The sequence below is a fragment of the Trachypithecus francoisi genome, unplaced genomic scaffold, assembly GCF_009764315.1.
Source record: "Trachypithecus francoisi isolate TF-2019V2 unplaced genomic scaffold, Tfra_2.0 Lachesis_group13, whole genome shotgun sequence".
NCBI classification, from domain to species: domain Eukaryota; kingdom Metazoa; phylum Chordata; class Mammalia; order Primates; family Cercopithecidae; genus Trachypithecus; species Trachypithecus francoisi.
The window spans coordinates 75,962,301-75,979,962 of record NW_022681458.1 but is presented as its reverse complement, the minus strand read 5'-3'; the positions used below and the strand labels follow the sequence as shown (position 1 = coordinate 75,979,962).

At 38.5% G+C, this 17,662-nt stretch overlaps 1 protein-coding gene across 2 annotated transcripts in view; it reads right to left on the bottom strand.

Moving 5' to 3' along the window:
* SCN9A (sodium voltage-gated channel alpha subunit 9) overlaps positions 1–16,302 on the bottom strand; it is a 204,272-nt gene extending 187,970 nt beyond the window's left edge. For both annotated transcript variants that reach the window (XM_033231248.1, XM_033231249.1), the window contains exon 1: positions 16,008–16,302. The gene's annotated coding sequence lies outside the window, so the exon portion shown is untranslated. The remainder of the gene's footprint in view (positions 1–16,007) is intronic.
* Between the last annotated feature and the right edge of the window lie 1,360 nt (positions 16,303–17,662).

Here is a 17,662-nt window from a genome sequence, read left to right as displayed (position 1 = left end):
TGGTCGGATGGCTATTGCTAAAAAAAAAAAAAAAAAAAAAAAGGAAAAGAAACATTGACAAGGGTGTGGAGAAATTGTAACCCTTCTGCATTGCTGATAGGAATATAAAATAGTGCAGCTGCTGCAGAAAACACTGTGATGGTTCCTCAAAAAATTAAACAGAATTATCACATGATCCAGCAATTCTACTTTAGGGCACGCATCCTAAATAATTAATAGAAGGGACTCACATAGTTATCTGTACACCAGTGTTCATAGCAGCATTAATCACAGTAGCCAAAAAGTGAAAACAACCCAAATGTCTATCAACAGATGAACAGATAAAAAAAAAATGTGGTACATATGCACAATAAAATACTATACAGCCTTAAAAATGAATAAAATTCTGATATATGCTACGACCTGGATGAACCCTGAAAATGTTATGCTAAGTGAAATAAGTCAGACATGAAAAGACAAAGGTTGTAGGGTTCCACTTATATAAAGTACCTAGAATAATCACATTCAAAGAGAAAGTAGAATAGTGGTTACTGGGTAATAGGGGAAGAGAGGAGTGGGGAGTCATTGTTTAATAGTTACCGAGTTTTTGTTTGGAATGATGAAAATGTTCTGAAGATGGATGGTGGTGATCGTGTACAACATGAATGTGCTTAATGCCTCTGAATTGTACAATTGAAATGGTTAAAATGGTAAATTTTGTTATATGCTTTTTACCAAAATATGTATTTTTAAATTCACTAGCATGTTTTGAGATCTGTAAGGCAGAAAGAGTCAGTAGAACAAAATCACAGCAGTTAGCAATGGGTCAACCCTGACAACACGCGGTGTGTCTCCTTGGTATCAGTTTTGCTAGGCAGTAGTCATTTATATCTATGCAGTACCACTATTTCATGAGAAATAATCATATACTAAACCTGAAAATTGATCAAAGTATACAAAATATTACTGTATTCACACCATTGTTTAAGTTTCCAAAATGTAAACATTTAAAGTTACTCTCAATTGTAATCTTTGTCTTATTAGCCCTTCCCCCTGCCCCAAATAATAATAAGAGGTTCCAAGAATCCAATTCATTACAGACAGGAAGAGAATATAGAATATTTACATATAAATACATTTACATATGCATAAATAGTAAATCAATACATAAATATATATAAATGCATGTACATATACATTTACATCTAAATCACAAAAAATGATAAAAACATTACACTTGTATAGAAATTAGAGACTTCTCAAACATTTTTTTATGATTGTATGTTACCCATGTCCAGAAAGAGATCCAGTTAAAAAAGGAGCACACTCAAATGCTTAGAGATTTTGTCACCACCAGGCCTGCCTTACAAGAGACCCTGAAGGAAGCCCTAAACATGGAAAGGAACAACCAGTACCAGCCATTGCAAAAACATGCCACAATGTAAAGACCATCAAGGCTAGGAAGAAACTGCATCAACTAATGAGCAAAATAACCAGTTAATATCATAATGACAGGATCAAGTTCACACATAACAATATTAACCTTAAATGTAAATGGACTAAATGCTCCAATTAAAAGACACAGACTAGCAAACTGGATAAAGAGTCAAGACCCATCAGTCTGCTGTATTCAGAAGACCCATCTCACATGCAGAGACATACATAGGCTCAAAACAAAGGGATGGAGGAAGATCTACCAAGCAAATGGAGAACAAAAAAAAGCAGGGGTTGCAATACTAGTCTCTGATAAAATAGACTTTAAACCATCAAAGATCAAAAGAGACAAAGAAGGCCATTACATAATGGTAAAGGGATCAATTCAACAGGAAGAGCTAACTCTCCTAAATATATATGCACCCAATACAGGAGCACCCAGATTCATAAAGCAAGACCTTAGAGACTTACAAAGAGACTTAGACTCCCATACAATAATAATGGGAGACTTCAACACTCCACTGTCAACATTAGACAGATCAACGAGACAGAAAGTTAACAAGGATATCCACGAATTGAACTCATCTCTGCACCAAGTGGACCTAATAGACATCTATAGACCTCTCCACCCCAAATCAACAGAATATACATTCTTCTCAGCACCACATCGCACTTATTCCAAAATTGACCACATAATTGGAAGTAAAGCACTCCTAGGCAAATGTAAAAGAACAGAAATTATAAGAAACTGTCTGTCAGACCACAGTGCAATCAAACTAGAACTCAGGACTAAGAAACTCAATCAAAACCGCTCAACTACATGGAAACTGAACAACCTGCTCCTGAATGACTACTGGGTACATAACGAAATGAAGGCAGAAATCAAGATGTTCTTTGAAACCAATGAGAACAAAGATACAACATACCAGAATCTCTGGGACACATTTAAAGCAGTGTGTAGAGGGAAATTTATAGCACTAAATGCCCACAAGAGAAAGCTGAAAAGATCTAAAATTGATACTCTAACATCACAATTAAAAGAACTAGAGAGGCAAGAGCAAACACGTTCAAAAGCTAGCAGAAGGCAAGAAATAACTAAGATCAGAGCGGAACTGAAGGAGATAGAGACACAAAAAACCCTCCAAAAAATCAATGAATCCAGGAGTTGGTTTTTGAAAAGATCAACAAAATTGACAGACTGCTAGCAAGACTAATAAAGAAGAAAAGAGAGAAGAATCAAATAGATGCAATAAAAAATGATAAAGGGGATATCACCACCGACCCCACAAAAATACAAACTACCATCAGAGAATACTATAAACACCTCTACGCAAATCAACTAGAAAATCTAGAAGAAATGGATAATTTCCTGGACACTTACACTCTTCCAAGACTAAACCAGGAAGAAGTTGAATCCCTAAATAGACCAATAGCAGGCTCTGAAATTGAGGCAATAATTAATAGCCTACCAACCAAAAAAAGTCCAGGACCAGATGGATTCATAGCTGAATTCTACCAGAGGTACAAGGAGAAGCTGGTACCATTCCTTCTGAAACTATTCCAATCAATAGAAAAAGAGGGAATCCTCCCTAACTCATTTTATGAGGCCAACATCATCCTGATACCAAAGCCTGCCAGAGACACAACAAAAAAAGAGAATTTTAGACCAATATCCCTGATGAACATCGATACAAAAATCCTCAATAAAATACTGGCAAACCGGATTCAGCAGCACATCAAAAAGCTTATCCACCATGATCAAGTGGGCTTCATCCCTGGGTTGGAAGGCTGGTTCAACATTCATAAATCAATAAACGTAATCCAGCATAGAAACAGAACCAAAGACAAGAACCACATGATTATCTCAATAGATGCAGAAAAGGCTTTTGACAAAATTCAACAGCCCTTCATGCTAAAAACGCTCAAGAAATTCGGTATTGATAGAACGTATCTCAAAATAATAAGAGCTATTTATGACAAACCCACAGCCAATATCCTACTGAATGGGCAAAAACTGGAAAAATTCCCTTTGAAAACTGGCACAAGACAGGGATGCCCTCTCTCACCACTCCTATTCAACATAGTGTTGGAAGTTCTGGCTAGGGCAATCAGGCAAGAGAAAGAAATCAAGGGTATTCCGTTAGGAAAAGAAGAAGTCAAATTGTCCCTGTTTGCAGATGACATGATTGTATATTTAGAAAACCCCATTGTCTCAGCCCAAAATCTCCTTAAGCTGATAAGAAACTTCAGCAAAGTCTCAGGATACAAAATTAATGTGCAAAAATCACAAGCATTCTTATACACCAGTAACAGACAAACAGAGAGCCAAATCATGAATGAACTTCCATTCACAATTGCTTCAAAGAGAATAAAATACCTAGGAATCCAACTTACAAGGCATGTAAAGGACCTCTTCAAGGAGAACTACAAACCACTGCTCAGTGAAATCAAAGAGGACACAAACAAATGGAAGAACATACCATGCTCATGGATAGGAAGAATCAATATCGTGAAAATGGCCATACTGCCCAAGGTTATTTATAGATTCAATGCCATCCCCATCAAGCTACCAATGAGTTTCTTCATAGAACTGGAAAAAACTGCTTTAAAGTTCATATGGAACCAAAAAAGAGCCCGCATTGCCAAGACAATCCTAAGTCAAAAGAACAAAGCTGGAGGCATCACGCTACCTGACTTCAAACTATACTACAAGGCTACAGTAACCAAAACAGCATGGTACTGGTACCACAACAGAGATATAGACCAATGGAACAGAACAGAGTCCCCAGAAATAATACCACACAACTACAGCTATCTGATCTTTGACAAACCTGAGAGAAACAAGAAATGGGGAACGGATTCCCTATTTAATAAATGGTGCTGGGAAAATTGGCTGGCCATAAGTAGAAAGCTGAAACTGGATCCTTTCCTTACTCCTTATATGAAAATTAATTCAAGATGGATTAGAGACTTAAATGTTAGACCTAATACCATAAAAACCCTAGAAGAAAACCTAGGTAGTACCATTCAGGACATAGGCATGGGCAAGGACTTCATGTCTAAAACACCAAAAGCAACGGCAACAGAAGCCAAAATTGACAAATGGGATCTCATTAAACTAAAGAGCTTCTGCACAACAAAAGAAACTACCATCAGAGTGAACAGGCAACCTACAGAATGGGAGAAAAGTTTTGCAATCTACCCATCTGACAAAGGGCTGATATCCAGAACCTACAAAGAACTCAAACAAATTTACAAGAAAGAAACAAACAACCCCATCAAAAAGTGGGCAAAGGATATGAACAGACATTTCTCAAAAGAAGACATTCATACAGCCAACAGACACATGAAAAAATGCTCATCATCACTCGCCATCAGAGAAATGCAAATCAAAATCACAATGAGATATCATCTCACACCAGTTAGAATGGCAATCATTAAAAAGTCAGGAAACAACAGGTGCTGGAGAGGATGTGGAGAAATAGAAACACTTTTACACTGTTGGTGGGATTGTAAACTAGTTCAACCATTATGGAAAACAGTATGGCAATTCCTCAAGGATCTAGAACTAGATGTACCATATGACCCAGCCATCCCACTACTGGGTATATACCCAAAGGATTATAAATCATGCTGCTATAAAGACACATGCACACGTATGTTTATTGTGGCACTATTCACAATAGCAAAGACTTGGAATCAACCCAAATGTCCCTCAGTGACAGACTGGATTAAGAAAATGTGGCACATATACACCATGGAATACTATGCAGCCATAAAAAAGGATGAGTTTGCATCCTTTTTAGGGTCATGGATGCAGCTGGAAACCATCATTCTTAGCAAACTATCACAAGAACAGAAAACCAAACACCGCATGTTCTCACTCATAGGTGGGAACTGAACAATGAGATCACTTGGACTCGGGAAGGGGAACATCACACACCGGGGCCTATCATGGGGAGGGGGGAGGGGGGAGGGATTGCATGGGGAGTTATACTTGATATAAATGACGAATTGATGGGTGCTGACGAGTTGATGGGTGCAGCACACCAACATGGCACAAGTATACATATGTAACAAACCTGCACGTTATGCACATGTACCCTAGAACTTAAAGTATAATAAAAAAAAAAAAAAAAAAGAGCACACTCATCCCCTTCCAAAGCTGTACCCCTGCTGTTAATTTTAGCATTGATTTATCATGCAGCCCTTGACACAAGTTAGTAATCCCTACAAAATCAAGAAAAACCCTAATCTTCTGCTTTCAACCTTGCTCTCTGTATTTCAACCACACTGGCTTTCTTGCTTCTCCTTAAATACATCAAATATGCCTTGGGGCTTTTGCAATTGTTGTTTTTTGTGACTAGAATGATCCTTCAGTTATTTAGCTAGCTCCCTTACTTTCTCATTTACTTCACGTCTCTACTCAAATACCCCTGTATAAAATTTTTCTGACCACTTTAAATAATACCTCCTTCTCTCAATTCTCTGTCCTGTTTTATTGTTTTTTCACAGCATATCATATGGTACAATGATGGACAGTGGCGAATATTTATCTACTCATTATCTCTTAAAATTGGCGTCAAATATCCATGTGCTGTTCATTGTATCTGGTGTCCACAATAAAAACTTTATGAAGAAGGAAAAGAGGGAAAAAAGAAAGAGGGAAGGAAAGAAGGAATTGCTTTTAAATTCCAGGAAAAGTATGAATGCTGAGAAGAGTGAGGTTGCGAGTTCTTGGAGCTGGCCTGGAAGGACTCAGCAGCCACTTACCACTGCCCTTGGGATCTCTGCCAGGTCTTCCCTCCCTCCAAACCTCAATGGCACCAATACCAACTTGGATGCCAACTCCTGACCTACACAATTTGGAGGCCAACTAGACCAGACCTAATGATTAGTCACTAGGCTAAAATAAATCAATTAGAAATTTCCGCTTTAACTTTGTTTTTTCTTATCTGCCACTCTACCTCTTAAGCATATCTGTCACTGCCAAAAGTTTTTGTGTCCCTTATTTCACTTAGCATGTCTCTTCTAGGTCCATGCATGCTGTCACAAATAGTAAGATTTCTTTTTTTTTTTTTTTGAGCGGGAGTCTCGCTCTGTAGCCCAGGCTGGAGTGCAGTGGCCGGATCTCAGCTCACTGCAAGCTCCGCCTCCCGGGTTCACGTCATTCTCCTGCCTCAGCCTCCCAAGTGGCTGGGATTACAGGCGCCCGCCACCTCGCCCGGCTAGTTTTTTTTGTATTTTTTAGTAGAGACGGGGTTTCACCGTGTTAGCCAGGATGGTCTCGATCTCCTGACCTCGTGATCCGCCCGTCTCGGCCTCCCAAAGTGCTGGGATTACAGGCTTGAGCGACCGCGCCCGGCCGATTTCTTTCTTTTTTTAAGGCTAGATAATATTCTATTTTATATACAGACCACATTTTCTCTACCCTTTCATCTGTTGATGATCATTTGGGTTGTTTTCGTATTTTTGCTATTGTGAATAATGCTGCAATGAACACAGAAGTGCATATATCTCTTTGAGATCCTGATTTCAATTGCTGGATCGTATGGTAATTCTATTTTTAATTTTTTCGGGAACTTCCATATTATTTTGCATAGCAGCTACACTAGTATACATTCCCACCAACAGTGGACAAGGGTTTCATTTTCTTCACATTCTCAACAACACTTTTCATTTTTTATAATGGCCATCTTAACAGGTGTGAGATGATTATCTCATTGTAGTGTTGATGAAACCTTAACCACTTAGTCTAGAGGATAAGATACCAATCCACAAATAACTAAAATAGATTGAGATATATCATAGAACTCAAGGGCCAAATTTCCCATGGTTTTTATATCCCAGTCAAAGTACGGTGTCTAAGTGGATAATAGATATTTTTAAAAATTGCATGCAAAAATTATTATAAATACAATGTAAAATAAGTTTTCCAAAAATGTTTTAAAACCTTTAAAAGTCAACTTCTTGAATTATTGATGTTAGACAGTTTAACTGACATAGATAATTGAGTCTTTGTGACAAGTACTGTAATTTAGGTTTCATTTGTGTGTATCAATTTGTGATGCTCTAAATATTCGTACTCCTCCAATATAGAATGTCTAAATTTTTATTTTCCAGGATATATAAATACTTCCAGTGAACACCATTGTCTTATCCTGCACAAGATCACTTTGCTTTTCATACTTCTCCATCCCCTAGCTCCAGGATCTCATATGTGTAGCTTCATTCCCTGTTTCTTCTCCATTTCTGAATAAACTTCACCCTAGACATTTTTTTTTCTTGAGACTGAGTCTTGCTCTGTTGCCCAGGCAGGAGTGCAGTGGCTCCATCTCAGCTCACTGCAACCTCCACCTCCCAGGCTCAGGCAATTCTCCTGCCTCAGTCTCCCGAGCAGCTGGGATTACAGGCGCTGGCCACCACGCCCAGCTAATTTTTATATTTTTTTTAGTAGAGATGGGGTTTCACTATGTTGGCCAGGCTGGTCTCGAACTCCTGACCTCAAGTGATTCGACTGCCTCAGCCTTCCAAAGTGTTAGATTACGGGCGTGAGCCACTGCGCCTGGCTCACCCTAGACATTTTATACATATTTCCCTTTTAATTAAACCATTCCTCTTTTTTCAAATCTTTTCTACCTTGGGGAAGGCCTTTTTCCCATTTCAATTTTTTTAAATGTTAAAACAAAATATGTGAATCATAGCAAAGTCAAGTCAGAGCAGTGCAATGATACTTCTAGACCAGGAAAGGGAAGTCATTCAACCTACAAAACAACTTCAAAAACACTTTAAATGCATAGGTACTCTTTTCATAATGTCTACAAACTTCCACCAAAATCTCAATTTTGACTTAACACAATGTACCCCTCAGGAATTGGTATTCAAGGTGAAAATTGAAACAATCTTCCATCTTTCTTTTTCTGTTGTTTTCTATTAACTATAATTACATGATTTGGTATGTTTGAATGTAATTTTATTTTAGCTCCATTAAGGGTTAAACATATGTTATAGAATGCTTGGTAACGTAACCACCAGGTGTATCTGTGTGGGGTATGTGCAAATGTATTCTTGGAATATATAAGATTTCTTTCCTATAAAAGAAATGTATATGTTATTCAAGTTTAGTAACCACCGTTAGTCTTTGGAAAGGTTAGGTAACTTCTGAGCCTTAGTGTTCTCACCTCAAATGATGGTCATGAGGATTTAAATGGAGCATATGAAAATCCCTTAACAAACTGCTCAGTTTAGCATCAAGGAGATGTCCATACATAGGACTATTACATTAATGTTATCAGTAATATTAGCCAGATGTAAACTTTTCCATATGTATTTTTCCTTATAACAGCATAATTGCTGGCCTTGCGCAGGGGCTCACACCTGTAATCCCAACACTTTGAGAGGCCAAGGCAGGTGGATCACCTGAAGTCAAGAATTCGAGACTAGTCTGGCCAACATGGTAAAACCCCATTTCCACTTAAAACTACAAAATTAGTCGGGCATGGTGGTGCACGCCTGTAATCCCAGCTACTCGGGAGGCTGAGGCAGGAAATCACTTGAGTCTGGGAGGCAGAGGTTGCAGTGAGCTAAGATTGCAACACTGCACCACAGCCTGGGCAACAGAGTGAAACCAGCACACCTTTACCTATGTAAAAAAACCTGCACATCCTGTACATGTACTTTGAAACTTAATTAAAAAAAAAAAAAGAAAGAGTCTGGGCATGGTGGCTCACACCTGCAATCTCTCAGCACTTTGGGAGGCCTAGGCTGGCAGATCACCTGAGGTCAGGAGTTCAAGACCAGCCTGGCCAACATGGTGAAATCCTATCTCTACTAAAAATACAAAATTAGCTGGGCATGGTGGCACATGCCTGTAATCCCAGCTACTTGGGAGGCTGAGGCAGAAGAATTGCTAGAACCTGGGAGGGGGAGGTTGCAGTGAGCCAAGATCATACCATTGCACTCCAGCCTGGGCAACAAGAGTGCAACTTAGTCTCAAAAAAAAAAAAAATGCATTTTGATTATAATATTCTAAGTTATTAAATGTCTAGATAACATTATTGAACATCTACTCATATCTACTTATCATGTGTAAGACACTAAAGTGATTGTTTTGGAAAAAAGAAATTAGGATATATATACATATATATCTCCTAATATATAATATACTATATGTATAATATATATAATAGCCCTTAGAAGCAAATACTACTAATTTACAGGAAAGCAATATTTAATAAATTAATATTTGACTAAGACCATATCGAGTAAAGGAAATATTTGGGAGAAAAAAAACTTTCTTTCACTATACTAATTTGAACTCAAATTTATTTCTCTGTGCTTTTAACACTTTATAAAAATATTTTACAATCTGAAATATAGTAGACATGTAATATAAATTTTGAAAGGCACATCTCTGCCTAGCTGTTCTACAAGTGTTCATTCCTAAAAGTCTGTCAGCTGATCTCACGGGATTTTAAGAAACTTATTCTCAATTGATCCATGAGTAGGCTACTTCCCTTTTCCCTACCTGAATTACCATGAGCCAAGTTTGTGCATGGGGTAACAAGAATATATATTTTGTTAAGAGGGAAACAATTTCATCACTTCAACTTTATAATATTTTGTTCCATCAAAAGATCATTTATAAAGATTGGTCCCATAATATTTACTTAGAAGGAATCACTCAGATAAAGGCATCACTTACCAATAAAGCATTCAATTCATCCTATTCAAAATTTACTTAATACATTGTCTTTACTCTGAGCCCTAAAAGATACACTGTCTATTGACTTGAAAGAATAGTAATTTAGTAGAGTTTAAATCAATATATGAAATAAAATTTTAAATTTTTTTGTAGAAACAGGGTTTCCCTTTATTGCCCAGGCTGATCTAGAACTCCTGGCTCAAGCAATCCTCCAGCCTCAGCCTTCCAAAGTGATGGGATTGCAGGAGTGACCAGCTGCGCCTGGCATGATATTTTATTATCATGTAACATTTTTCTCATTTTTCCCTGTTTTACTCATCTGCATGTATTTGAATATCTACATTCACTTTTTTCAAATTCTAAAGTGTAGACTCTCAAGAAGATGACATATTTTTAAAATAATTACATTGGATTTAAAAACATATAGTGTAGGAGCAACTAGTACAAGTTGACAGATACTACATCCAGTGAAATTACCCCCATTAAAAAACAACAACAACAAAAAAAAACAAAAACAAAAAAAACAGATAATGGGCTGAGCACGGTGGCTCACTCATGCCTGTAATCCCAGCACTTTGGGAGGCCGAGATGGGTGGATCACAAGGTCAAGAGATTGAGACCATCCTGTCTAACATGGTGAAACCCCATCTCTACTAAAAATACAGAAGCATTAGCCGGGCATGGTGGCGGGCACCTGTAGTCTCAGCTACTCGGGAGGCTGATGCAGAAGAATGGCATGAACATGGGAGGCAGAGCTTGCAGTGAGCCAAGATAGCGCCACTGCACTCCAGCCTGGGCGACAGAGCAAGAGTCTGTCTCAAAGAAATAAAAAATAAAAAATGAAAAAAATTAAAATCAGATAATACAGGGAGTCTAGGTGTGCATATAGCACATAACATTTTTATTAAAAATCTAATGGGAATGTTTTTAATACTTATATTTTAATGCATGTATCTAATCTTGTTTATCTTTCTTTAGAGGCCTATTTTTCCAATTATTTGTACTGATAGTTTGACCTAAAAGTGGAGTAACATTTGCATTACTGGCATACATATCAAACATATGGAAGATGAGATGTAAGAGAGAAGAAGGACAAAAAGAAGAAAAAGGGCATTCATTGCAGGGCAGGATGCTAACTTAATGACATTGTGAATGTACTCACTCTTTCTAAATTTCCAAGTGACAATCCTAGGTGCAATTAGAGTTTTATTGTATTTTGATAAATGATTCAGAAAGCTTTGTAAAAAAATCCAAGGAGACATTTTAAAGAAATTTATGATCAGTAATAGCAGTCTCTCCAACACTTGACACAGCAAAAGGAAATCATAAAATGAATAGCAAGGAAATTACAATTAAAGTAATGGTAGGTTTTGACCATAATATATGGCATTTTTGGCTCCATGTTATATCACTTTAAAAAATCTAAAGATATTTCATCTCCTGTATTAAAGAAACAATAACAACATATTTTTTGCTTACAGTAAGTTGTTATTTTAAAAAGAGATGTGAAAAGAATGGTTTTCTCTATAGGACTAAAAAGATATAGAATAATTCAATTCTACATATGTCAATTCAAATTTGTCTGTGGCAGATTATGCATACTGGCACTGTTCAAGGCATTCCCCTCTTCCTTCCCCACTTTATCATGGTCTGGCATTTTTCCTCACCACTCAGAAGGGTTTCATTCCTCCAAACTTCATTCCACCTTTAGCTGCCAAGAGCTGATGGCTTTCTCTTTTGCCTAAAGTCATTTCCTTCCAGCAATGCAGAGAGGAAAGAGTAAGTGAAACCTTCAATGAAGAAATTTCATTTTTTAGAATGGCAGGACACCAAAATTGTTATCTCATATTCCACAAAAGTATTCTACCCACATTCTCTGGATGGTCTCATAAATCCTCATATAAAATATTTTTATACAATTTTATAATATCTATTTTAATATGAACTTGCCTCTCAAGTGGTAATCTAACTCTACATAGTTGTAAAGGAAGATCTCATAATACTTCTGCAAAGAATAAATTACCTAATTTGTGATGTGTAATATGAAGGACCATCTTCAATTAGTACACAGATGTCCTCCAATACAACATCCACAATATGTCCTCTTCAGAGAAAATTTTTAAAAATCCCTGCTAGCAATTAGTGAAATAATTTAGTCCTTCAAGATGTAATGTGGTAACCAAATTATTTACCAAAAATCTGTGACTGGCCATTTGTTACATTAAAAAATCATTAATCAGAGTTTGTCACCTAACTGAAAGCTAAATTTTCAACCAAATGTTAGTAGCAAAACTAGCTGTTTGTTTAATATCTTTAGATATAGTCTTGAAAAATAAAGGGGTGAGGCAAATCACCATACAAAGTGTGTGGTGGGGGGGTAAAATTCTAGTATAAATATGACACAATCATTTATGAGCATCAAGTTTGCAGTCCTTACTCCCACTCTAATAACAGTGATGGGTCTTCATGGATAAGCCCACATTGCCTCTCTGAACCTTCCTTGGAGAATGCTTCAAATTTTTGGATAATGTGCCCTTTGTACCTGGGGCAAACATCAATTTAGACCATGTGGAAACCTAACCTATGGCCTCAGCCTCATATGACTATATTTCTATCACCTGAGCTCACATAAGCGTCTATACTTATTTTAAAAGAATATTTTAAATTCATAGTCAGTGACTATTGACTGGCCCTCAAATTTCTGTTAGATGATACAGATTTAAACCTAACAAGGTTATCGTTTTAGATTTGGAGTCATTCATACTAAAATCATATTAGTTTATGCAATCCAATTTTTTCTTAAAATATATTTTAATACATTTGTGGTCACAGCCTTTCTATGAATGAATTACAAATTACTTATCTTTGAGTACATTATCACCTATACTGCTAAAAGAGAGAATACATCTCAGGATATTTTAATTTTACCTCCTCAAAATCATACCATGATATTGTAAACATACTAAATGCTCGACAAATAAAAAATAAATAGAATCACAAAATTCATGTTTCCAGGGTTAATAAGCTTTATTCTGGAAGAATCCATAGTTTCGTACTTTATTATTTATATAAATATCTACGAACCCCCTACTCCTTGATGCCAGGCACTATTCTGGAAGCTAAGTCAACAATGAAGACATAGTCTGAGTTCCCTTGGAGTATTCGGCATGCAAATTCACAAAATACCCGCATGCTGTAACAAGCATTATGAAAGAAACAAATAAGGTACCAACATCAAGACCAACAGGCGACAACCTACTTTTGACAAGATGATCAAAAATGATCTTTCCAAAACAAAAAAACCGCGAGTTGAGATTTAAAGTTTAAGAAGGAGTAAGCATTTGAAAAGGCCTTAAAGAGTGCTATTGTTTCATGTGTTTTAGCCACCACCTGGGCAGGTTCACCTTAACAAGAAGAGAATAGGTTCTGGTGAGGTTGGAGAGAAGGGTCAGAACACAGAGTAAACCAGATGCTGAGGAAAGGCATTTATTGTTGTTGCTAATTGGTCTCTGTGTTGTCGTGTTTATTTCTTCTTCTTCTCCTCTTCTTCTTCTTTTTTAAAATGCAGTTGTGAACCAATGTTTGTTAGGGGAGACAGGATGGTATTGTTTTGTATGGAGAATGAATTTCAGGGAAGAAAATTACAGAAGTAGAGAGATGGATGTGGAGGCTGTGGCAGGGTTCCAAGTAAATTATGATGATGACCTGAACTAATTTGATGGCAGTGTAGATACAGAAAAGAGGGTGAACGAGATGTATCTGAGACGTATGATGAAATAGAAATAAGTTTGGGAGATAAGATTAATAGATCTACTTATAGGCTGGAAAGGGCTGAAATGGAGTACTGAGGAAGAGAGCAATCAAAGGTGATTTCAATACTTGGATGGTGAAGCCATGTATTCAGATAATGAAGATGGGAGGAAAGAATCTGAGACAGAGTGTTAGGGAAAGTCATAAATTATTACCATTATGACATCTAGAATGTTCCATTTACATTAATAAACTTCAAGCTGTTTTACAAGATCATGACTTGTCTTAGAAAAGTACCATATAAATCCTTCTAGCACTTCACACTCTTTTGCATAACTAATAAGAATGGAAATTGTATAAAAAATAGTTATTATTATTCATGTAAAATGAAAAATTCTACTTTTTTCCTTGCCACAGAGAAAGTGAGTTGATTATATTAAATAAAGTAAATAGAACCCTACTGATTGCTCTTCTGAATTTATTTATTTATTTGTTTATTTAACTATTTTGCTGCTGAAACTCAGCACAGCAACAGGTAGCAAAAACATAGAAGCATTACCACAGAAGGGCTCCCATTATTATGTGCAGGCCCTAGGGGACAGGAGGCCCAAGATGCTTTTGGCAGAGAGCCAGACCTGACTCATCTTTTTCTGTAGAAGCATCAGGTACTCTGTGAGCCCAGCCCTGCACCACAGGAATCAAGGCATGTCATATATCCAGTCACTGTAAAAATACATCACTGTGTCCCACAACTGCACAGTGGTTTACTTAAGGAAACCTCCTTTTAAACATCTACAAAATTTTTTAAAAATTGTCTTAAGCCAAACTATCAGTTGCCTCAATAGAGGGCACATCCTTCTTTACATCAAATACCATATTCTGTCTAAAATCTGGTTGTTGATAAACTAGTCTAACAATCATGAAAATTTGTTACATAGGGGTCAGCTAGCTTTCAAATAATCAATAATTTTTTTTAAATCTCACCATAAATTACAAGAAAAAAATTCTAGTTTAAACTTTTTTAAATAGTGGAAAAAATCTGAATAATTTTCAATAAAATGAACAGTTGAGTAATTGGATTTGGTTTGCAGTTTATATAAAATAGGTTTATATTGATGTTAAAGCAAAAATCATAAAAATATATTTAAATTACAAGGAAAGAAAGAGAAAGAGAAAGAAAATCTTTATCTTGTCCACAGGGAAGAAGAAATAGAAAAGAATAACAAATATGTTTCTGAAAAGAATTAAACCTTCCAACACTGACTTGTCAGTACTGACAAGCTATCACTGACACTAGCTTCTTAAAAACTCCCCGAAGTTTCTCATGTAAATTGCTCTTAACATCGGGGTAGATACAATCTACGAACGCTTCAAGTTAAAAAACAAAAAACCTAAAATAATGAGTGAAATGCTTACTATAATCACAAAAACTGGCATTAATGTTTCTAGTTTCTTGTTCTGATTTTTGTCTTGAATATAAGGGACGAAAATATCCATTTTTTTCCCCAAAAGTAAATGAGTTTCTGAAATTGAATTCGATAAAAAGTTAAAAGGATTCTGCACCTTTTCTGAATTTCACTGTAAAGTGCTTATTCGAAGAAAGAAAGAAAGAAAGAAAGAAAGAAATAAATAAATAAACTGCGCTGAGAAATAGGGGCAGAGCTGTCCTGTCAATTATTTGTGTTTGTGTGCTCTTAAGGGGTGCGGGGGTTCTTTTCTGTCCCCACAGGTAGTAACTGCTACGCTGGTTCTGCACGCTCAGCTTTGCAGATGGAAAATATAGCACATGCTTTTTTGCTCGTAAAAAATATGAGCTGCCCCTTGAACTGAAGCCCATCTAACAACTCTGCTAGCGTAAACAGAAAACAGAAATAAAAGGAAGTAAACCACCAGGCATTGCTACCCTTCCTTTCCACAGTTTCAGAACCTGGCAGCAAACCCACAGCTCTTCTTCCTCCCATTGCTGAAACCACCCGGTCAAGCTTCTCTCCTCTCTTCTTTCCAGGTGGCGTATACAGAGTGCCAGAACCGAGATGTGAAAACAGACACAGGTGGGTGTGGCGGTTGAGGCGAGCACGGGCGAAAGACCGGGGGCTTCTCCTCCCCTGCCCACCGAAGCAGCAAAAGAAAAGGCACTTACTTGCGACCTAGCCGGCTGACCATCCCCACCCAGTGCACACGCAGAATCTGGCCCCAGGGGAGGGCGCGGGCCTCTCTCTTCCCGGCGCTCTCTCAGGGCTGCTTCTTTTTCTTTGGGCTCCTGTTGCTCAGGGGACGCCTGCCGCTAGCAGCCACTGGCACCCAGGCTAGCCCAGCCCTAGCCGAGCCGGCAGAATTGGAAAGCCTACAGCTGCAGCTGGAGCGCTGGCGACCGCCTGCCTGCACGCAGACTGCGCCCCTCCAGCCAGGGCGCGCCCGGGGAGGTAGCAGCCCCGCCTCCCCGAGGGCAGCTGCGCCGCTTTGCCTCCTCCACTCCTCCCAGCGCGCCTGGGTCCCCACCCCTTGCTCCCTCCCTCCCTCCACTCCAGCAGGCGGCGCAGGGCGGAGACCCACCTAGGGGCGCGGTGGTGGCGACGCTGCAGCCTCTGCACCATGCGCTTATAGAAGGCGGAGGAGGGGGTTGCACGACCTGCCATCCACGGCCACTCATTGGGTGGGGTGGGTGTGTGTGTGTGTGTGTGTGTGTGTGTGTGTGTGTGTCCAGCAGCCAGAAGAGCCCTTCCGTTATCTCACCCCCGCCCCCCTCATCCCTTTCCTCCCTTCCTGCTCAGCAGAATCGGCTAACGCTTCCGAGAAGCCACTTTGTGTGGCTTGATGGAGAAAAACTCCGGAACCCAGGAGGTGGGGACCAATGGCAAAGCCCTGAGTCTGGGGCAGTGGGTGGGGAGCCAGATAACACCGTCTGGCCAGCGCCTCCCGGGTCCTGGGCTCTGAAGAGTCTAGGCTGGGAATTGGTTTCTTCCCTAGGGCTTTGCTCACAACCGCGAGTGGGGCGGTGACGCTCAAAACCGGTATCTAGGCTATGTTTTTCTGTTTTCTTTATATATATATGCAAATCAATTGAATTGCAGAGTCTTCCAGGCAAGCAAATAATACATTTTCTTTTGAAGATGCAGTGAAGAATCAGAGGATGTCCTAGGCTGGGAAGGAAACATGGGGAAAAGGCTGCTTTTCCAGACCTGGGACCCGATCATCTGAATATGCCATCAGTCATATGGGTTCTGAATTTCAGAGCTGGTAGGAGCGACTGTGAAAATAAATTTTTAAAAAATAATTTTGTTTGGAGTGTGTGCGTGCGCTCGTGTTTCCTACAGCAGCCTGGGAGGAAGAACAATGGAAACAGGGTTGAATAATCTTTCTCAAAGAGAAACAGGAAATTTCCACCAAGGGAAGAAATCAAAGGATGGCCATGGGGCAGGGTGCCTCTCTAAAGGGCAGACCACTTTGCAGGATAAACACTAGTGACGGGTACTTGCACTTTTATTATTTGCTTCCACACCTTCTATCATGGAAATGATGCTTAGAGGTAAACAGGAAGGAAATCGAATCCCAGGGTCTACTTTTCCCTGCTGCTTTCTTTACTTCTGAGAATGGTCCTGGGGTTTTGGACCTTACATTCTTGACTTGTAAGATGTGCTATTGAAGGAAGGAAACTTCAGTGACTGAGGCTGTACACTGAAGGTGAACTAGCTCACTTGTGATAATTCTCAGTGCTATATCCTGGACAAATCACCTTCTCCTCCCTGATTGGTGGTAGATAGAGGAAGAAGAGTTCAACTGCAATAGGAATGATGA